We start from the raw sequence: 24,371 nt of genomic DNA, 5'->3' as shown, positions 1-24,371 counted from the left end.
TTCTCCAGGCAAGAATACTAGAGTGGGTAGCCATTCCCTTCTCCAGGGAATCATTCCAACCCAGGGATCAAAGCTGGGCCTCCTGCATTGCAGTTAGATTTTTTAGCATCTGAGCCACAAGTGAAATTTGCTCAGTCATGTCTGACTCTTTGTGACCCCATGGACTACACAGTCCATGGAATTCTCCAGGCCAGAATATTGGAGTGGGTAGCCTTTCCCTTCTCCAGGGGATCTTCCCAACCCAGGGATCGAACCCAAGTCTCCTGCTTTGCAGGCAGATTCTTTACCAGCTGAGCCACAAGGGAAACTCTTGGAAGCTATATATATATATATATATATATATATATATATATATATATATATGTCTCAACACTTCATGGCAAATAGTTGACTTTATTTTCTTGGGCTCCAAAATCAAATGGTGACTACAGCCATGAAATTAAAATATGCTTATCTATGACAAAACTAGACAGCTTACTAAAAAGCAGAGACATTACTTTGCTGACAAAGATCCATCTAGTCAAAGCTATGTTTTTTCCAGTAGTCATGTATGGATGTGAGAGTTGGACTATAAAGAAGGCTGAGAACTGAAGAATTGATTTTTTTATCCTTTGAGCAAAAAACTGTTCCAGGTGCCTTTCACAGTCTACCAGGAAATTGAAATTTTCTTTCCATTAAGAGAATTTTGTAAAGACCAAAATAAATGTAAATCCATAGGTGCAGTGTCTGAAGAATGAGAAGAGCGAATGAGCCCTTCCCAGACAAGCTGTGACAGATTTTGCCTGGTCATCAAGGAAACATGAGATCTTGTGTTATCCTGATGGAAGATTATGTTTTCTGTTGACTAATTCCAGAAAACTTTTGTCAATTGCTGCTTTCAGTTGGTCTGATTGGGAATGATACTTGCTGGAATTAATATTTGATTTTCTAGAAGGAGCTCGTAATAGAGGATTCACTTCCAATCACCCCATATGCACAACATCACCTTCTTTGGATGAAAGCCAGAGTTTGATACGGTTGATGGTGTTTCATTTTGTTTGCCCCAGTCTCTTGTGTTCCACATTATTGTACAGTATCCACTTTTCATTACCCATCACAATTGTTTCCAAAATTGAACGTTTTCGTTACATTTAAGTAGTGAATTGCATGCAAAAATATAATCGAGAAAGTTTTTATCACTTAAATTAAGGGGAATCAAAACATTAAAACAATTAACATAACCCAGCTGGTGCAGATGATGTTGAATTCTTGATTTGGATATTTTGGATATATCAGATTGCACATGGCTGAGCACTCACGCACCGCCATGACACAGCTGTCTTCCCTGTGGTAGAACACTGATTGTTCTCAGTTAATGTCTCAGTTGGATCACTATCCACTTCAACTGCTCTACCCAATTGTGGAGCATCATCTAATGAGAAATATTCAACACCAAACTTCACAAACCACTTCCGACACAGTCCATCAATTACATCACCTTCCCCATACACGGCACAAATCTTATTTTTTTTTGCATTTCGGTTGCATTTTGCCTTTCTTGAAATAAGAGTCTAAAACATGGCTTTTTTTCTTCCATATTAAATGGCTTCCATATTAAAATGGCTACACAAAAATTCACCAGCTTTGATTTTTTTTAATGTACACTGATATGACAACTGTCAAAATACAGTCAAATAAAATTGTTCCAAATGAAGTTGAAGACAGCTAAGCTCTACTAAAAGCATCTTACAGGCTTCCCTGATGGCTCAGACGATAAAGAACCTGCCTGCAATACGGAAGACCCAGGTTCAGTCCCTGGGCAAGGAAGAGCTCCTGGAGAAGGGAAGGACAACCCAGTCCAGTATTCTTGCCTGAAGAATTCCTTGGACAGAAAAGCCTTGTGGGCTACAGTCCATGGGGTCGCAAAGAGTCAGACACGACTGAGCGACTATCACTTTCCCTATGAAGAAAAGAGAAATGAACTTTTTGGCTAGCCCAATATTTCCTAACAATTGAAACCTTTGCTGCTTAGCAAGTATAGCATCAATTGAAGGAATGTTGCTGACATGATTTAGAAAATATATTCATTAAAAAAAAAGAAGAAAATATATTCATTAGCATGTTTCCTATGTCTAATTGCATATTCAATATTTTCTTCTAAAAATAATATGCTTTGCTTCATCTGCTTCCATGATTTTATAGACTATTGAGCTGAGAGTTTTCTTAGAGACCAGCATTTCATTATTCCATGTATGGGTGAGAACACTGAGGCTTAGGGAAGTAAAGTGGTCCTTCCATCATATGAATCACACTGTTTCTCAGAGATATGGCAGGACTGTAATACAACCTTGTAGTCACATGGCTATGATTGTTTATATTACATATAGTTTTGTTCCCTTACTGCAAGTTTTACTCTTTAATCACCATATACACTCTCCAAGATAAAATAGCAAGCTTTCTGAAACTCTGGGGCCCAGAAAATCCTTTCTCAAATTCACTGTCAATTTATCTGAGATGGCTTAACATAAAATCAATCCGTTCTCAAGAATTTTTCCCTGACCTAGCCAAGCTTGGCAGACAAGGAAAGGTATTTCTGCATGCTGAAGTCTAATGTGCAAAAAAGCCATTTCTGGATTAAAAAAAAGAGAGAGAGAAAATCAACAAAACTTGGACAGCTGGGCATAATTGAAAACATTCTTGTTGATTTTCACATTTCTGTGTTTTTTCGTGCTTTAGACCACGTGCCCCCAAAGCAATCTTTTACTTGTCCAGCACAAACATAGCCAAGGATTTTCTACTCATTATGTAAGGCATAAAAAGGTTATTCTCGTATGAGGGAAAAGGATTGTGACTTAAATGTGAGCTCTGTCTGTTCATAACGATGCGACTAGCTAGCCTCACTGAGGATTTTATTTGTGGATGGTATATCTTCTCTCAGGATGAAATAAAATGATATACTGTAAATGATGGCGCGCAGTAGACTGGGCTGTCATGCATATTGCCATCACGTGCACTGGACATGCAGCACCACACCTGTGGTTAAGTGTGTGACTCCCAGGCCTGACCACCTGAGGTCACAGCCAGGTAGTTACTTACTACATAAACATATGTTGTCAAGTCCCTTAAACCTAAGCATCACTTTTCTTATCTATAAAATAGAGGTAATACACCAGGTTGATTCAAGAATTAAATGAAACAGCACAAAGTACTTAAACCTGTGTTTGCTATTTCATACTATCTACCTATCATAAAAATTTCTGAAGTGACTTTTTATGTTTTTCTCAGTGGCGCAAAGGACAAATGTAATCAGATTTAAGTTTAGGTACTATTATCAGAGACAAATTACTAAGTGAACCGGATACAATGATTCACAGGTTTCAGCTAGTTTCAATGCTATTTCTTTTATTTTGCAGTTTGATCCTGATATTATTTTATGACAAAGACTGTGATTTTTTTGAAGTACTATGAATAAAGCCTAGAGTTCGTCTATGCAAAATCTTGACTATGTGATTTATAAATGCATCACGTGCCTCACCGACCTAATATACTGCCTACAAACAATCGCATTCAAGGGCCTAGAGAATTCTAGAAAAGGGGAAACTGACGCATAAAGGATCCTGGAAGCTGCCGGGTGAGACTGTGGGTGTGCACAGCTGTACTTTCAGATATGGGGCAGCTTTATGTAGCAGTTAAGACTTAATCTACTATTATAACTCAAGCCCAAGGTCTAATAGGAGAGAGGAGGCCCTGTGTAGTGAGGGCAAGACTTTATTCACACACAAGCAGAAGATGGCAAACACAACACAATTATAGAGAGAATTCCAGGCACAATAAATAAATAAATGCACTCACTTGTTAAATTCTCCTCCATCTGAAAGTAATATTTTAACAGTCTTCTTTCTGCTTTTCAAATTGATTTCTATTTCTCATCTTACATTTTAAACAAACAACTGCATTAAAAAGTCATTTCAGTTGTCAAACAGTTAATACTAATCGCTACCATACATGAAACACTCAAAACAAGGTTAATGCAGGTATATTGACATCTTACTGGCTCCTGGTGTGGTAATAGCTCCTTAAGAAAAGCAAAGGAGAAAGGGAGAGATAATACAGGAAAATCTAATATAATAGGATAAAATTATAGTGAACAAATGCTTTTCTGAGCTTTTAATTCAGGCATGATAACATAAAAACTATTTTAAAAACAAAGGTTATTTTTATAAGTCATCAATGAGAATGTAATATAATATTTTATTTGAAATATCTGCAATAATAATATTGATACCATTGTGTGCTACAGATGGTATATGGCAGGAAAGTGTTAACAAATCTGTATGTAATTTTTCCTTTAATACCTGAGTCTTTGGTGATAGCTTTTTTTTTAATATTGAAGTTTGATATTTAAGGGAACTAAAATACTACAAGTGATTAAGAGGCTTGACCAACATCACAGCAAGTTATAGGAAATGCAGGGACAAATAGCCCAGCCTGTATGAATGACTCTTAAATGTTGATAGGTTCTGACTGCGTCCCCACAAATTCCTGTGTTGAAATTCAAAGGGAGGGCCTTTGAAGGTACTTAAACCAGAGGGCGGAGTTCTGGTCTCTCAGATTCCAGAGAGATTCCTAGTCACTTTCTTCATGTGAAGACAGAGAAAGAAGGCATCAGAAATGAACCAGGCAAAGGGTCCTAATCTAACGACACAGGCAACACGATGCAGGAATTCCAGTCTCCAAAACTGTGAGAAATAAATGTCTATTGTTTGTTAGATACCAAGTCTGCTATTAATACCAAGTATTAGTAACAGTTCCAGCAAAGACAAACTCCACTTTAAAACATTCAAATTTTTCTTTTGTAGTTTCATGCAAAGATGAACACAATAAAGGACAGAAATGATATGAACCTAACAGAAGCAGAAGATATTAAGAAGAGGTGGCAAGAGTACACAGAAGAACTGTACAAAAAAAGATCTTCACGACCCAGATAACCACGATGGTGTGACCACTCACCTAGAACCAGACATCCTGGAATGTGAAGTCAAGTGGCCCTTAGGAAGCATTACTAAGAATGATGCTGGAATTCCAGTTGAGCTATTTCAAATCCTAAAAGATGATGCTGTGAAAGTCCTGCACTCAATATGCCAGCAAATTTGGACAACTCATCAGTGGCCACAGGACTGGAAAAAGTTAGTTTTCATTCCAATCTCAAAGAAAAGTAATGCCAAAGAATGTTCAAACTACCACACAATTGCACTCATCTCACACACTAGCAAAGTAAGGCTCAAAATTCTCCAAGTCAGGCTTCAACTTTCTGTGAATCGTGAAATTTCAGATGTTCAAGCTAGATTTAGAAAAGGCAGAAGAACCAGAGATCAAATTGCCAACATCTGCTGGATCATGGAAAAAGCAAGAGAGTTCAAGGAAAACATATATTTCTGCTTTATTGACTATGCCAAAGCCTTTGACTGTGTGGATCACAATAAACTGTGGAAAATTCTGAAAGAGACAGGAATACCAGACCACCTCACCTGCCTCCTGAGAAATTTGTATGCAGATCAGGAAGCAACAGTTAGAACTGGATATGGAACAACAGATTAGTTCCAAATGGAGAAAGGAGTTTGTCAAGGCTGTATATTGTCACCCTGCTTACTTAAATTCTATGCAGAGTACATCATGAAAAATGCCAGGCTGGATGAAGCACAAGCTGGAATCAAGATTGCCAGGAGAAATATCAATAACCTCAGATTTGCAGATGACACCACCGTTATGGCAGAAAGTAAAGAGGAACTAAAGAGCCTCTTGATGAAAGTGAAAAGAGGACAGTGAAAAAGTTGGCTTAACACTCAACATTCAGAAAACCAAGGTCATGGCATCTGGTCCCATCACTTCATGGCAAATAGATGGGGAAACAATGGAAACAGTGAGAAACTTTATATTTTGGGGATCCAAAATCACTTCAGATGGTGACTGCAGCCACGGTATTAAAAGACGCTTGCTCCTTGGAAGAAAAGCTATGACCAACCTAGATAGCATATTCAAAAGCAGAGACATTACTTTACTAACAAAGGTCTGTCTAGTCAGGGCTATAGTTTTCCCAGGGGTCAAGTATGGATGTGAGATTTGGACTGTAAAGAAAGCTAAATGCAGAAGAATTGATGCTTTTGAACTGTGGTGTTGGAGAAGACTCTTGCAAGTCCCTTGGACTGCAAGGAGATCCAACCAGTCCATCCTAAAGGAGATCAGTCCTGAGTATTCATTGGAAGAAGTGATGCTGAAGCTGAAACTTCAATAGTTTGGCCACCTGATATGAAGAACCGACTCATTGGCAAAGACCCTAAAGCTGGGAAAGATGAAGGCAGGAGAAGGGGACGACAGAAGAAGAGATGGTTGGATCACATCACTGACTCAGTGGACATGAGTTTGAGTAAGCTCTGGGAGTTGGTGATGGACAGGGAGGCCTGGAGGGCTGCAGTCCATGGGGTTGCAAAGAGTCGGACATGACTGAGAGACTGAACTGAACTGAATGACTTTTAGTGTAATTGCTCCAGAGAAAACTTCCAAAACCTATACCGATAGGAAAGCCAACTGATAAACCCAACTTAACACTATTTTCCTCTTCTTTTTATACAATCTTTAAAACCACTGGATGTAAACTTCCACTCCCTGTTATTACAATTAGTCTTGTTTGATTGATGTATTTCTCAAGTTGTGCAGTATTTAAACTGTTTAAATCAAAGCTTATGATTTTGCACTGATTTTTTTCCTCAATAATTAACCCAACCTAGTTATTACTTAAAATTTTCAAAGGACTCTCAGACTGGACTGTGAAGCTTCCTTTCTGAACAAAATCATGTGTTCTTTCATTTTCCTCACTTCTAACTCCCATTTGGCAGACTATGTGCATTTTATTTCCCTGTTTTCTCAGTTGATGAGCAATCGTCGGATTTCGCTTGCCTCTTTACTAAGTTCAAACAACGTAACTGATATTTCTATGATGCTCTGCCTGTATGGGATCAGGTGTAAGACTGAAGATTTTGTAGACAAAATGTCTGGGTTTTGAGTCTAGTTTTAAAATATATAATTCTGTAATCTTTGGTGGTTATATCATTTTTGAAACTCAATTCCTTCAACTTTGAAAATGGATTAATTACAGTGGTTACTATATACAGCTGGTTAAAGCGATGTAATGAGATAGTCTAAGTAAAGTACGAAAGTGAAAGCGTTAGTTGTTCAGTCACGTCTGACTCTTTGAGAACCATGGACTGTAGCCCTCCAGGCGCCTCTGTCCATGAAATGCTCCAGGCAAGAATACTGGAGTGGGTTGCCATTCCCTTCTTCAGGGTATCTTCCCAACCCAGGGATCGAACTTGTGTCTCCTGCATTGCAGGCAGATTCTTTACCATCTGAGCCACCAGGGAAGCCCAAGTAAAATATATTGGTTGGCAAATAATTGTGTGCATTAGTATTGATATATAAAATACCTCTAACTTTTGTTCAACCTTTGCTAAAATTTTTAATCTTTGCTAAAATTATCTCTGTCCTCTTCCTCAGAAATTACTCTGGAATTTGACACTTGACATTTTAGCCCTTGATTTTTTTTACCCCAAGATCTTTGCATCCTCTAGTTTTCTTCCACTTCATCAATATGTTCAGATTTTTATCACTCTTCACCCTATTCAATAGAACTCCAGTGACCAAGTATGTTACAGTGTTACCAAAAGCATAAGATTGTTAAGACAGAATCTCAAAACTTGTAGATAATACCCAATATCAAACTATATCAATAATGTAAAAATCCAGATGCTGATTTTTCTTCTGTAGAGGTTCACACCTATCAGAGTTTCCAAATGGTTTCAGAAAAACCAAAGAGTTCTGAAGAGTGTATGCAAAAATACAATAGACCTTCCTCATCTGAGCTTTTACTTTTTGTAATTTCAGTTACCAATGGTCAACTATAATCTGAAAATATTAAATAAAATGTTTCAGAAATAAACAATTCATTAGTTTTAAATCACTAGCAATTCCTAGTAGTGTGTTGAAACTTTGTACCACACTGCTCTTTCCTGCCTATGACATGAATCATTCCTTGGTCCAGTGTATGTATGCTGTATACATTTTATTCACCTGTATAAATTTATTCACCTCTTAGTCACTCAGTAGCTGTCTTGGTTATCAGATCAATATCTGCAGTATTGCAGTGCTTGGTTCCAAGTATGGTGTTCAAGTTACTGTTGTTAACCCAGAATATGTATTAAGAAATTATATTTTATCATAGACATGTTTGTATAAGAAAAAACATAATACATAGAAGGTATTTTAATAATAATAATAGATGGTTATTATCTGCAGTTTTAGGCATCCGCTGATGCTCTTGGAATGAAAAAGATAAGGGGAAATCATTACCTTGGTCACAAAGAAAGTTGTTTACTTTTGAGCTACCCAGTTTAAAAATTTTATAAAGAATATTACTTAGCCAGCCAAGCCCCATAAATTCATAATTATATTAGTAACAGGTAATCTAGATAGATTAAATATATTCTAATAAAGAGGTATTTTAAGGAAGCATCCTCCATTGAATTTCCAATAGTAATAGAGTTAGAAAATTTATAAGGAGGTCTGATCAAGGCTATTCATTCCCTTCTCTAATGTCCTGGTCACTAGGGAAGGAGTCTGTTACCTAAATTTATTCTATGGCCTTTCTTTTCCTTTTCAATCCAATTCTTGAATCTGGGATTTCCCCCAAATTCCATCTCTAACAAATTACTAGCTCAAATATTCCTGCAAATGCCCTCCACACATATCAAATTCAAATATCTTCAAGATCAAAGGCATTGTAGTTTTACTTAAAATGTAGTTTTCCATGTTCTGAATTAATTTTGAATAAATCAAGGTACTCTCAGTCATTCAACCTTGCCAAGCATTCAAATCTTCAAATATGTTATGAACTGGCCCTCACTTAATTTTTCTTTCTTTTAGATTTACTGAGGTATTATTTGACAAATAAAATTGTAAGATATTTAAAGTGCACAGAGTGATGATCTGATATATGTATTCATTGTGAAAGGATTTCCTCCATAACATTAATTAACCAATGCATGCATCACCTCTCATATTCTTTTTTTTTTTCATCTTTGGTGAGATGGTTGTTTAAGTTCTACTGTAAGCAAATTTCAGTTTCCTAATACAGTGGTATAATATGGAGTCTCTATGTTGTACATCAGTTCTCAGATTTTATTCATCTTATAATTAAAAGTGTATACCCTTTACCAGTCTCTTTATTTCCCTCACCCACCAGCACCTAGCAACCACTTTTCTATTCTCTGCTTTTTTTAAGTTCAATTTTTGCTTTGTCTTAGTTTCCGCTTATACTTGGTATAGTATCTGTCTTTATCTTTCTGGCTGATTCCACTTACTATAATGTCTTCCAGATCCATCCTTGTATTTGCAAATGGCAGGGTTTGCTTTTCTTTTCTTTCTTTTTTTTGGGGGGGGGTGGGGGGGTAAGGCTGAAAAATATTCCATTGTATTTATTATGTATACCACATATTTTTGGTCTATTTATCTACTGACTGCAACATGGTTCCAGTCTTTAATGCATTTGTGAATAATGTTTCAGTGAACATGGGAGCATGGATATTTCTTTGAAATGATGGTTTTATTTTCTTTAGATGGGCTTCCCTTGTGGCTCAGCTGGTCAAGATTCTGCCTGCAGCAAGGGAGACCTGGGTTCCACCCCTGGGTTGGGAAGATCCCCTGGAGAAGGGAAAGGCTACCCCCTCCAGTATTCTGGCCTGGAGAATTCCATGGACTGTACAGTCCATGGGGTTGCAAAGAGTCGGACACAACTGAGTGACTTTCACTTTCACTTTTCTTTAGATATATAGCCAAATTTCAGATTGCTGGATCACATGAAAGTGAAGAATACTGGAGAGGGCAGCCTTTCCCTGCTCCAGGGGATCTTCCCAACCCTGGGATCAAACCCAGGTCTGGCGGATTCTTTACCAGCGGAGCCACCAGGGAAGCCCAAGAATACTGAAGACGGCAGCCTATCCCTTCTCCAGTGGATCTTCCTGACCCGGGAATCCAACCGGGGTCTCCTGCATTGCAGGCGGATTCTTTACCAACTGAGCCCACATAGTATCTCTAAAATGTCAATTCGGGACACTTATCTGTTTTTTAATTGTGGGGTTTTCTTTTAAGGGTGTATGAGTCAGTTAAAGATTTTGAATACTAAAATCATATTGGATACGTTGTTTGTATATATTGTTTACTCTTACACAATTTGTCTCTAATTTTGTTGATGGTTTTATTTGATGAGGAGATTTTTAGTTTGATGTAGCCCAGCTTGTTTATTTTTGCTTTTGTTACCTTTGCTTTCAGTGTCAATTTAAAAAAAAAATCATTGCCAATATTAATGTTGAGGAGTTTCCTTTTTATATTTTCTTCTAGGATGTTTATGCTTTCAGATCTTATGTTCCAGTCTTTAATGCATTTTGAGTTGATGGGCTTGCCATATATGGCTTTCATTTTGTTGAGGTATATTCTTCTACACTTACTTTGTTGAGAATTTTAATCATGACTAGCTATTGAATTTTTCAAATTCTTTTCCTGTATCTATTAAGATGATCATATAATTGTATCCTCCATTTTGTTCGTGTAGTATACCACATTTTGATTTCTGGTGTTAATTCAGCCTTGCGTAACTGGAATAAACACCAATCGATCATGCTGTATAACCTTTTAATGTGCCATCGATCACTGTGCCGTAAGGTGCACAGTTTGCTAATATTTTTGAGGGTATTTATATCAAATTTTATTTAGGCACACCAGCCCATAATTTTCTTTTCTTATTATTACCTTCACTGGCTTTGTGATATCAGAGTACTGCTAGCCTTTTAAAATGGGTTTGGAAGTATTTCCTTACTTGATTTTTTGGAAGTGTTTGAGAAGGATATACATTAACTCTTTAAATGTTTGGTAGAACTCCCCAGTGAAGTCATCAAGTTCTAGGTTGCAATGCTTTTGAATACTGATTCAGTATCTACTAAAGTCCGTTTCTTTACTTCAGTCTCTTCCACAGCGGATCTCCTCTTGACCAGCCCACATGTTTCCTCCACCTGACATGTTACAAAAACATATTTTATCCCTTTGGTTCTCCTTTCACTTCCCAACTCCATGGACAATCCATGTCACAGGGTCTTATATCTGCCTTCCTAAGGGTCTTCCAAAGTTCAAAGTTAGCAACAGTGACCTCTATGAGATAGGAAATGAGAAAGAGACAGGAAGAAGTTACTTTTTTCTCTTGAATTGTTCCAAGGAAAAGATTCTCCATGGTATTTGTCCAGAGACTTGTAGAAGACCTGTGGAGCTGTCTGTGAATTCCCCTTTGGGGCTCATTGTGAAAAAGTGGCCAGTGCTCCAGCTTGGCACCTTGCATTTTCCTCAAACTCTCTGACTTTGCTTCCCTTCTTCTTCATCTTCACTGTCCATGATTTCACCTCCAGAATTAAGCTCTTGCCCTTATTTCTTGTCTCTATTTCTAGGGAGCCAGGAACATAGTGGTTAACAGAAGAGTTGGGTCAACTTGACTCTGCTGCTTCCTAAGGGCATAGGTTTTGAAAAATCACTTCATCTTTATGTATGCTTATTATTCTATAAAATATAATTTTAATAAACATTTTGTGGATCATATCAATGCAGTTAAGGAGCCCTCGATTGGAGACAGCTAATGCAGACTGACTGGTCATCCTCCAAGTCCTCCCTGCTTCTACATCACATCCCTCCTCCCCATCCTGTGTATTCACAGTCATAACAGATGATGCCAGGCCCAAGGGGAAAACTGATGCTTGAGGGATAGTGAGGAGAGAAAACTGGACCCAGATTGCAAAACTAGTGCTTTGAGACAGTCAGCTATAAGAAAGGGAAATACATGCTACAGAGAAAGAAAATAAAGCAGACATGCAGAAAAAAAAATGTAGCTACAAGAGATCATGCAGTGAAAATTATATCTGACATAATTATTTATGGCTTCTACAATGTACTTTATGGTCCCAGTAAAAATCAACTATTTTTGTTCCACTTTTCTATTTATTAATCCTGTTTTTCTTTTTTCTAGAAGCAAATTTTCAGTAACTTTCTATTATTTGCAACCAGGATGTTGATTAGCATAATTTCTTAATATTTTCCTAATCTTTTTTATCATATGCCTGTTTAAATCATCTTGCATCAACATTCTTGAGACATGGTTTTGTGACAGATTTTAAGCACAAAAACATAAATATTCATATATATAGTAATGATTATTATTAAGGTCTGTGAGTGAAGTCAAGGACTATGTGCATTTAGGTAGGATTGCCTTATCATCTCTAACCATAATGCCTGGCACATATTTGTGTTCGAGAAAGTATCCATCTAATTGAATTGAATGGCATTTACAATGTGAATATTTGAAGAACTCAGAGTTCATTTACTATTGAATTTGTTAAAAATGAAGATGTCTTGCAAACACATGAGTACCAGAGACATAGAGTAAATATTTTTATGGGAACCTAAAATATCTACATTTTAGATGATTTTTCCTGAGGCTTGCATATTGACTTTAAAATGTGAACCAATGTCAGAAAAATGCTATGATAATCTAACATTAACACTAAATAAAAACATGTTTCTCTCTTGCTGTCTTCAAATGATCAATAATTTGAAAGGTTAACATGGACTTCTTTGCATAGTAACAAAAGCCAAATGCCCTGGCAAAGCTTCAGAATCAATACACACACTGAAGAACTGCTGAAGCTCATAGCTTTAACAAATAAAATGGAAAAAGGACATAAAAAACAGTTGTTGCTATCAGGTTAAACAAGGTAATGTGGAAGAAAACAAAATGTATTCTGACTTAAGTGGCTTTAAAATAGATCATACTCTCCCTATGAGAACACAGATTACTACAAATTTTGGTTTTATTTTTTATCTTTGTCAGTCCATAATACCATAATATAAAGCTCATTAATCATACAATTGTATTTTTTACATCGATATCTAACTCACAGACTACTATAAGGCAAAATGCTGACATTAGCAGCTCTATGTTCTTTATTTTATATTTGGTGCTTTTTATAAATATGTTCAAAATACCACTTTGTAATTACTTCATATTTTATAAATAACCTTCCTGTCAATAGTAAGCTATTGAGTTTTTTCTTCACGCACTTTTACTAATGAATGCAAATCATTGCATACAACGACCTGCTTCCTTTTTGATCTTTTTGACATTTATCTCTTTGTGACTCTGCGTTTATGGGGAATGTGTGTGTGTATACTAAAGAAACTATTTCAGCTATGAACTTTTACCATTACACATAGAACTTTTAGTCAGCAAATTCTATCTTATGATCCCATGTTCTGCTAAATTATTAATAATCTCAGACTATTTTTCTAAACATCATCAACTTTTAAAACTAAATGGAGAAACAATATCAATTACAGAAAATCTGTTTTAAATTATGAGATATTTGTAATTTTAAATTATACTATTAATGAGTTACAAATATGATAATTACTATGTGAATAAAACATTCTGCAAAGAAAATAGAAAGCTAAAAAGAAAAAATGATGAAGCTTTTCACATATTGATACTAAACATAATGAAAAAATGAGTTACTAAACTAGTGCATAAATGAATTAGAAATACAGTCACTCATACCTGCCTAAATGAATAGATGGATGAACAAAAGAAATGCTCCTTTAAAGTCACATAATTTGAGGATACAGTTTCATTTCTTTCTCCAAAGTGAGATATTTGGCTTCAGAAAAGACAGGTATCTATATGTAACTGATTACACTGATATGATCAATAAAATGTTTTACATTTATATAGTAAATGCTAGTATGAATGGAATTTATCATACAAAAATAAGAAAGGGCCATTTTCGTCAAAGACTCTCTGGCCTTATCAAAGAGGACTGAAACTGAAATTGAAGGAACTCACATAAAATAGATTTCAAATGAAAAAAAAATCCATGCAAAAATGTACAAATTAATATTATAGAAACCATTTCTTCTACTATAGAAATTAGTTTAATAAAAAAGCTTTGTATTACTTCAAAAGAAAAAGATGATAAAGGTCATTTAATGACTCAGCACCAACCATGAAAATGGAAAATAAAGTTACCTTTTTATTTTAACATGATAAGAATTCACAGATGTGACAATATCATTTTCATGCCTGTGTTTCTTAAGTGGAAAACAGATCTTGTTCAAAATCACTAACAAGCTTTTAGGTAAAGTGAAGTTTCATTTTACATTAAGAAGATATAATAAGCCTGTCTGGAATTCTATTATCCTATGGATGAAATCTCTGTATAAGATACAGTGGTGAAGGAAGATGAGAGGGAAAGAAGCAATATAGTTGTATGATAATATTACACAGTGGCAAAAAATAAAAGAAAGAATCCATATAATGCAGCCCAGATACAGATAAAAAAGCCTAATAGAGGGACATAAAATACTGAAATATGGAAACTGCAAAAATACAGCTTCTTCTGGAATTTGTATCCTGCTATAGCATTATATCTAATAAATTGCTCATCTCAGAAATAAATGAATTCATTTATATCAATTTAGAGTAATTGGAAATGGCAAGAAGTCTGGAAAACAATCACTAGGTTTTTTGAGATAGCGAGAGTTAAAAAGTTCAGTAATATTGAATGCACAGTGAAAAAGTGAAGTGAAAGTGAAAGTGTTGGTCCCTCAGTTGTGTCTGATTCTTTGTGACTCCATGGACTGTTGCCTGCCAGGCTCCTCTATCCACGGAATTCTCAGACAAGAACACCAGAGTGGGTGCCATTGCTTTCTCTAGGGAGTCTGGAGAACCTCGGTCTCCTTCATCACAGCAGATTCGTTACTGCCTGAGTCACCAGGGACCTAAAGAAATAGACCGAAGGAAATAGGAAACAGATTGTTGAAGTAAAAGGCTATAGTTTATTGATTCCTTTCTTCAATACATGGTAAACCCTGAGGATATTTGTGACCACAAAGAGTTTCACAGAGCCCTGGGACATTCTGGGAAGCCTAACTTATCAGCTATTAATACTTAGCATCAACAGCTACCAGCCAGGCCACAGTTATTCAAAAAATTTATAGTAAACGTTATAATAAAAATTTTGGATCCATGGTAGGCCAGAAAATTTATATTAACTTCTTAACTATATTCAAGTAATAGTAGCTAAGCCTTAAGTTTTTATAGAAAATTTAATCCAGAAAAGCAATATATAAGAATAAATACTAAATACATTATTTAGAAAGATGGGCTCCAAGAAGAAACAAGGATCATTTGAGCTTTAAAATAAAAGGATTGGATGCTATCCTCTTTTTCTCTTTTATGAGTAAGAATTATGATTCCTAATTCATAAGGTGTTTATAAAGATTAATTGAAAAAATGTATAGGGAACACTTATCATATATGCTTCTCATATAAGAAGTAATCAATAATTAAATGCACATGAATATGGTAAAATATATATAATAATAAAATGAAAAGCATTATATTCATTCCAAATTAAGGCAATTTTAAATAGAAAGGTATTCACAGCATTCTTTTTTAAATAAGTAGTTTAGTGATGTGATAAAAATACTATTCAGTTCAGTTCAGTCTCTCAGTCGTGTCCGACTCTTTGCGACCCCATGAATTGCAGCACGCCAGGCCTCCCTGTCCATCACCAACTCCCAGAATTCACTCAAACTCACATCCATAGAGTCAGTGATGCCATCCAGCCATCTCATCCTCTGTCGTCCCCTTCTCCTCCTGTCCCCAATCCTTCCCAGCATCAGGGTCTTTTCCAAAGAGTCAACTCTTCGCATGAGGTGGCCAAAGTACTGGAGTTCCAGCTTTAGCATCATTCCTTCCAAAGAAATCCCAGGGCTGATCTCTTTCAGAATGGACTGGTTGGATCTCCTTGTAGTCCAGTGGACTCGCAAGAGTCTTCTCCAACACCACAGTTCAAAAGCATCAATTCTTCTGCACTCAGCTTTCTTCACAGTCCAACTCTCACATCCATACATGACCACTGGAAAAACCATAGTCTTGACTAGACGGACCTTTGTTGGAAAGTAATGTCTCTGCTTTAGAATATGCTATCTAGGTTGGTCATAACTTTTCTTCCAAGGAGTAAGTGTTTTTTAACTTCACGGCTGCAGTCACCATCTGCAGTGATTTTGGAGCCCAGAAAAATGAAATCTGTTTGCCAGGCTTAATTGGAAAAAACAATAGTGGGGCACAGAACGTCGCTCACTGTGTGATCAAACTGTGTGCGATAAATACACATACCCAGAGAAACCACTATAAGGGAACGTGTCAAATGTTAACCGTAATTTTCTCTGCCTGGTCAGGGCATGAGTTTATTTTAGGGGTTTCATTTTCCAAAATTACTTTTATATGGAAAACAAAGCAATAAAATACAAGCAAAGTATGAAGAGTGAAGGCAAGATGCTGTGGAAATAGCAAACACAGTCAGAATTTAAAGCTGGATCTGCCTGTGTCCTATAGTGAAAACTTTGCCCTCCAAATTAACATTTTTCAATGAGTTTAAGCTTCTGAATCACACTTTCATAGTCATAAAACAAAGATAAGTGTCTAAATTACAGCATATTTCTAAGAATTGTTTTGAAAAATAACATGACTAACACAACCAACCACTTTAGTGCCTATTCTGAGACAGCAGAATGAAAACTTCTCACCCGAAATTAATTCTGTTCCTTCTTGGATCACACAGCTAGATTGCATTTCCCAACTTCTACTGAAATTACATTCAGGCATGAGGACAGTTTTTGCTGCATAACAAACAACTCTAAAACTCTGTTGGTTGCATCTTTCAATTCATTAGGGTTTGCATTTGGGCTGAGTTTAGTTTGGCAATTCTGGTCTCAACTGAGCTCCATTACATTCGTCCTTCAGTATCCTTGAGGGGATTGATCCCTGGGCCCCCCACCACACTAACATCTGCTCATGCTCAAAAATGCAGCAGTGCTCAAGTCATTTATACAAAGTAGTCGCTCCATATATGCAGATAGTATCTCCAGATTCAACGTGATTGGATAAATATACAGATGCCAAAGCACTCACTGTAAATGCCTTCAATCAGCAGATGACTGTGTAGGGAGCAGATATTTTCTTAAAAGCCTTGGCTCAGAAGAGACACAAATCAGTTATGCTCAGATTGTGATATCTGACACTCTCCAGTAGAGCTTCCCAAGATGTTGGAAGAGCTCTAGAATGCATTCTGTCCAATACAGGGACCACTGGCCACATAGAGCCATTGAACACTGAAGCTGTGGCTGTACCAGTAAATTTTACATTCAAAATTTACATTTGAAATTTATATTCTTCCAGTTCAAGATGGCAGAGTAGAAGAATGTGTACTCTTCTCCTCCTGTGAGAGCACCACGATCACACTAGCTGTTGAATAACCATCGACAGGAAGACACTGGAACCCACCAAAAACAGATTCCCCATGTTGAAAGAAAAGAAGCCACAGCAAGACGGTAGGAGGGGCACAATCCTGATAAAATCAAATCCTATGCCCACCAGCTGGGTGACCAAGAAACTGGAGAACAATAATACCAAAGAAATTCTCCCACTGTTGTGAAGGTTCTAAACCTAACGTTGGGCTTCCCAGCCTGGGGATCCAACAAAGGGGGTGAGAAACCCCAGGGAATCCGACCTTGAAGGCCAGCAGGATTTGATTATAGGACTTCCACAGGCCTGGAGGAAACAGAGACTGAAGTCTCGGAGGGCACACACAAAATCTTGTGCGCACCAAGACACAGAGGAAAGGAGCAGTGACTCCAGAGGAGACTGAAGCGAAAGAACCTGCTAGTGTTGGAGGGTCTCCTGTGGAGGCATGGGTCAGGAGGGGCTCAGCTCAGGGACAGGAACACTGGCAGCGGTAATCCTGGAATGCCTCCCTTGGCATAGGCCCTCTTGGAGGGTGTCATTAGCCCTACCATAGAGCCTGTAGACCACAGGGCTGGGTTGCCTCAGGCAAAAAAACTAACAGGGAGGGAGCACAACCTCACCCATCAGTAGACAATTGGGTTAAAGCTTTACTGAGCAAGGTCCTGCCCACTAGAGCAAGATCCAGTTTTTTCACACTGCCAGTCCCTCCCATCAGGAAGCTTACATAAGCCTCTAGCCTCATCCATCAGAGGGCAGAGAGAAGAAGCAAGAAGAACCACAATCCTACAGTTAAAACAATAACCACATTACAGAAAGTTAATGAGGATGAAAAAGCAGAAAGTCGTATCCCAGATGAAAGAACAAGATAAAACCCCAGAAAAACAACGATATGAAGTGGAGATCAGCAGCCTTCCAGAAAAAGAATTCAGTAATGATAATGAAGATGATTCAGGATCTCAGGAAAACAATGGAGAAAATGCAAGAAATGTTTGCCAAACACCTAGAAGAACTAAGAGCAAACAAACATGAATACATTAGAAGGAATCAACAGCAGAATAAATGAGGCAGGAGAACAGATAAATGACCTGGAAGAGAGAACGGTGAAACCACTGTTTCAGAACAGGATATAGAAAAAAGAAAGAAAAAAGATGAAAACAGCCTAAGAGACCTCTGGGACAACATTAAATGCACCAACATCCACATTAGGGGTCTCAGAAGGAGAAGAGAGAGAGAAAGGACCTGAGAATATATTTGAAGAGATAATAGCTGAAACTTTCCTAACATGGGAAAGGAAATAATCAAGTCCAGGAAGCACAGAAAATCCCAGGCAGGATAAACCCCAGGAGAAACACACCAAGACACTTAGTAATCAAACTGACAAAAATTAGACAGAGATAAAATATTAAAAACAACAAGGGAAAAATGACAAATAACATCCAGATGAACTCCCATCAGATTATCCGCTGCTTTCCCATCAGAAACTCTGCAAGCCAGAAAAGAATGGCACAATATATTTAAAGAGACGAAAAGGAAGAACCTACAACCAAATTCTATACCCATCGAGACTCATTCAGATTTGATGGTGAAATCAAAAGCTTACCAGACAAGCAAAAGTTAAGAGAATTCAGCACCGCCAAACCAGCTTTACAACAAATGCTAAAGGACCTTCTTTAGGCAGGAAACAACAGATAGGGAAAAGAACTACAGAAAATAAACCCAAACAATTTGGGTGGGAAGATTTGGGAGAATGGCATTGAAACATGTAAAATATCATGTATGAAACGAGTTGCCAGTCCAGGTTCGATGCACGATACTGGATGCTTGGGGCTGGTGCACTGGGACGACCCAGAGGGATGGTGTGGGGAGGGAGGAGGGAGGAGGGTTCAGGATGGGGAACACATGTATACCTGTGGCGGATTCATTTTGATATTTGGCAAAACTAATACAATTATGTAAATTTTAAAAATAAAATAAAATAAAATAAATAAAACAATTATGAATGTAAAAAAAGAAAAAGAAAATGGTAATAGGATCATACATATTGATAATTACCTTAAATGTAAATAGATTAAATGCATCAACCAAAAGACACAGACTGGCTGGGCAGATGAAAACATATACATGCAATGTCACACACCACATCACTCTGCTTGGCACCCCAGACTGTATGTAGCTATTTTATATTGTTAGGTTAATCCTGTTCCCATTATGGCTTGCAGTTGTAATTATCTTTTAATTTTGTTTGGCTAATGATTGTGAAAACTGATAAACGTCATTTACTATGGTGATTGTGTAACTATTACTCACTTATTACCATTGTATCATGATTGGTCAACAGAAAAATAACAGAAACTTATATCAATGAAATTACCATTTAATAGAAAAATCTGTAATCATTTTTTTAAAAGCCAGATGCATATCAGAATTATCTTGGAATTTTTTGAAAAATACAAATATCCAGATATTACTTCTTTTTTTCCATAGCTCCAGATATGTTTCTAATGAGCAGCCATGTTTAGAAACAACTGTACTATATGAGGATCTTTTACTTTTATCTAATTTGTTTCACTTTTTGTATTTCAGATTCAGGACTCCCATTTCATTTGGTTTCCATTTTCCAATTTCTCCATCTCTTCTTCTTCTTTTTTTTTTTTTTTTTTTGATGTTCTTTCTCAAGACTTTATCAAGCATGGTAGAAAAGCTTCCATATACATTTATATAAATAATATGTATAATTATGCATCTTAAAAACTTAAGAATTTTTGCCTAACTAAAAACTTTATGACCTTTTTGATTCCACTTGTTTGACTTAGTATGAATAGAATAAAAAAAAATAGACACAATGGAGTATTATTCAGCCATTAAAAAGAATACATTTGAATCAGTTCTAATGAGGTGGATGAAACTGGAGCCTATTATACAGAGTGAAGTAAGCCAGAAAGAAAAACACCAATACAGTATACTAACGCATATATATGGAATTTAGAAAGATGGTAACAATAACCCTGTGTACGAGACAGCAAAAGAGACACTGATGTATAGAACAGTCTTATGGACTCTGTGGGAGAGGGAGAGGGTGGGAAGATTTGGGAGAATGGCATTGAAACATGTAAAATATCATGTATGAAATGAGTTGCCAGTCCAGGTTCGATGCACGATACTGGATGCTTGGGGCTGGTGCACTGGGACGACCCAGAGGGATGGAATGGGGAGGGAGGAGGGAGGAGGGTTCAGGATGGGGAACACATGTAAACCTGTGGCGGATTCATTTTGATATTTGGCAAATCTAATACAGTTATGTAAAGTTTAAAAATAAAATAAAATTAAAAAAAAAAAAATAGATATGCAACAAGCAACAAAGATTTACTGTATAACACAGGGAACCATAGTCAATATCTTGTAATAGCCTATAATGGAAAATAACGTGAAAAATAATATATGTGTACATGTATAACTGAACCACCTTGCTGTGCGCCTGAAATATTGTAAGCCAACTATATATATATATATATATATATATATATATATATATGGAGAAAAAAGAAAAAAAAGAAGCCTGCTCATCACATTCTACTCAATAAACTATAATAGATAAAAATAAATAAATACAATTCACATTTAAATTAATTTGAGTAGATTTAAATAGCCTTGTTCAGGTCCCCATATAGCAGTGTGTGTGTGTAGAATTTAAAGACATCATGTGCTAGCAGCAAAAATGGCCACACTTCTTTCTCTCCTTATAACTATGGGTATTTCAATCTGACTTTTGGCTACCATCAAGAATGAAAATTCCCTCCTCCTCCTTTTATATTTTAATTGGACTTGTGACCATCCTTTGCCAGATGTGGCAGCAGTATTTGCCAGTGGTCAGAAAGATTCTCTGGAGAAAACAATGTCAACCCATTCTAGCATTCTTGCCTGGGGAATCCGATGGACAGAGGAGCCTAGTGGGCTACAGTCCACGGGGTCACAAAGAGGCAGACACGACTGAGTGACTCACACACTGCATATTCTTGCCTGGGAAATCCCATGGAAAGAAGGGCCTGGCGGGCTGTAGTCCATGGAGTCACAAGAGTCAGACGTGATTGAGCAACTAAACAACAACATTAATACTATCAACACCGTTATTTCTATTGCTAAATATTACTATTACAATTGCTCTTAATATTCCGACTATGACCTCGCTACTACGACAAATATCATTACTACTAATAATTATAAATATTAGTAAACAAAATATGAGCCTCAAATATCATATGTTCATATTTATATATTTGAGTAAAATGGTAGTATTTTTCTCCTTTTTTTTTCTAAGTTTCAACAGAACTTTTTTTTGTATTTAGTATTTAGACATTTATACTGGAAATATTTTATCCAAGAAAAAGGCAGTACATGTGACGGTATCCAAGAATGAAGGCCCAGGACTCTGTAGTATCCAGGAGAATGTATGTACTATCTCTGTGCCTCAGTTTCTCATATATAAAATAAGATAATGATAGCACCTTTCCATGAGATTATTATTACAGCTAATCATCATTTCTCAATATATCTAAAGTTCTTGATAAAGCTACTAGTGCAGGTAATTCATCAAATTATTATCATTATAAGCTTTAGGAAATTTACATGAGGTCTCCACTAATGTATCTTTTATTTTATGGTGTCTTCAATAAATTTGATAAAATTTCTCAGCATCCAAAATTTATTGAGAGATCAATATATTATCATTTTGAAAACTCTATCAAAAAAGATACATTTTATTACCCATCTTGCATCTATTTTAACCTACTATAAAATTTAATATTAGCATTAGCTGCCAATATGACAAAAATTTTAAAAAATGGTAGTAGTAAAAACATGATATACTTATGTGAAATATCATTTTAAAGAAAGTCAATTATTGCGCAGGAAAAATCACAAGAAAATGGAAAATTTTCTTGCATTGGAAAATGTAAGAATTTTCTTGCGAAATTATTATCACTCCCCAAAACAGGCATTTTACTCTGGCATTCGTAGGTTCATTTTCCTAAAAATCTGTTGTTTTTTCCCAGTCAGTATCCCCTTACTTAAAAACTGTTCCTTTCCTGCCATTGCTATTATGGTGAAATGATCACCTTTGGAAAAGTACAGCCGCCTTCCATCATAAGCATGCTGGTGATGACTGTGTCCTCTCCACTGAAACTCTTTCATGATTGGAGACATTTCGGCCTGGGATGTGGGTGGAGTTTGCACCAGCTTCATCAGGCAATTTTTTTTAATTAATTTATTTATTTTAATTGGAAGCTAGTTACTTTACAATATTGTGGTGGTTTTTGCCAAACACTGACATGAATCAGCCACGGGTGTACATGTGCCCCCCCATCCTGAACCCCCTCCGCCTCCCTCCCCACCCCATCCCTCTGGGTTGCACCAGAGCACCGGCTTTGATTGCCCTGCTTCATGCATCGAACTTGCACTGGTCATCTATTTTACAGATGGTAATATACATGTTTCAATGCTATTCTCTCAAATCATCCCATCAATTCTGGTTTCCTTGGTGGGTATGCACAGCTATGGTATCGCTGGGTCATATGGCAGTTCTGTTTCCAGTTTTTTAAGGAATCTCCACACTGTTCTCCATAGTGACTATACTAGAGATCATGATATCTCCCCCCCAGCACTTCTTGGCAAATAGATGGGAAAACAATGGACAGTGAGAGACTTTGTTTTGGAGGGCTCCAAAAATCGCTGCAGATGGTGACTGCAGCCATGAAATCAAAACACGTTTCCTCCTTAGACGAAAAGCTATGACCAACCTAGACAGCATATTAAAAAGTAGAGACTTCACTTTGCCAACAAAGGTCAATCTAGTCAAAGCTATGGTTTTTCCAATAGTCATGTATGGCTGTGAGAGTTGGACTATAAAGAAAGCTGAGCACTGAAGAATTGATGCTTTTGAACTGTGGTGTTGGAGAAGACTCTTGAGAGTCCCTTGGACTGCAAGGAGATCCAACCAGTCCATCCTACAGGAAATCAGTCCTGAATATTCCTTGGAAAGACTGATGCTGAAGTTGAAACTCCAATACTTTGGCCACCTGGTGCAAAGAACTGACTCATTGGAAAAGACCTTGATGTTGGCAAAAATTGAAGGCAGGAGGAGAAGGGGATGACAGATGATGAGATGGTTGGATGGCATCACTGACTCAATGGACATGAGTCTGAGCAAGCTCTGGGAGTTGGTGATGGACAGGGAAGCCTGGAGTTCTGCAGTCCATGGGGTCACAAAGAGTCGGACACAACTGAGCAACTGAACTGAACTGAAACATGTTACACTGAAAATGAAGCACCACTATATCTCAGCTTGTTTTTTATCAATTGCTCAGTTGTGTTCAACTCTTTGAGACTCTGTGGACTGCAGCACACCAGGCTTTCCTATCCTTCACTATCTCCTGGAGTTTGCTCAAACTCATGTCCTCTGAGGCGGTGATGCCATCGAACCATCTCAACTTCTGTCTCCCTATTCTCCTCTTGCCCTCAATCTTTCCCAGCATCAGGATCTTTAAAGTGAGTTGACTCTTTGCATCAAGTGGCCAAATTATTGGAGCTTCGGCTTCAGCATCAGTCCTTGCAATGAATATTCATGGTTGATTTACTTTAGATTGACTGGTTGGATCTCCTTGCAGTCCAAAGGACTCTAAAGAGTCTTTTCCAACACTACAGTTCAAGAGCATCAATTTTTTGGCACTCAGCCTTCTTTATGATCCCACTCTCAAATCCGTACATGACTACTAGAAAAACTACAGCTTTGACTGTATGGACCTTTGTGAGCAAAGTGATATTTCAGCTAGTATTAAGGTAAAGATGAAAAAGAAAGTGAAAGCCACTTAGTATTGTTCAACTCTTTGCAACCCCATGGACTGTAACTTGCCAGTCTCCTCTATCCATGGAATTCTCCAAGCAAGAATAC

The sequence above is a fragment of the Bubalus bubalis genome, chromosome 15 (assembly GCF_019923935.1).
Source record: "Bubalus bubalis isolate 160015118507 breed Murrah chromosome 15, NDDB_SH_1, whole genome shotgun sequence".
NCBI lineage: Eukaryota > Metazoa > Chordata > Mammalia > Artiodactyla > Bovidae > Bubalus > Bubalus bubalis.
This window is presented reverse-complemented; position numbering follows the sequence as displayed.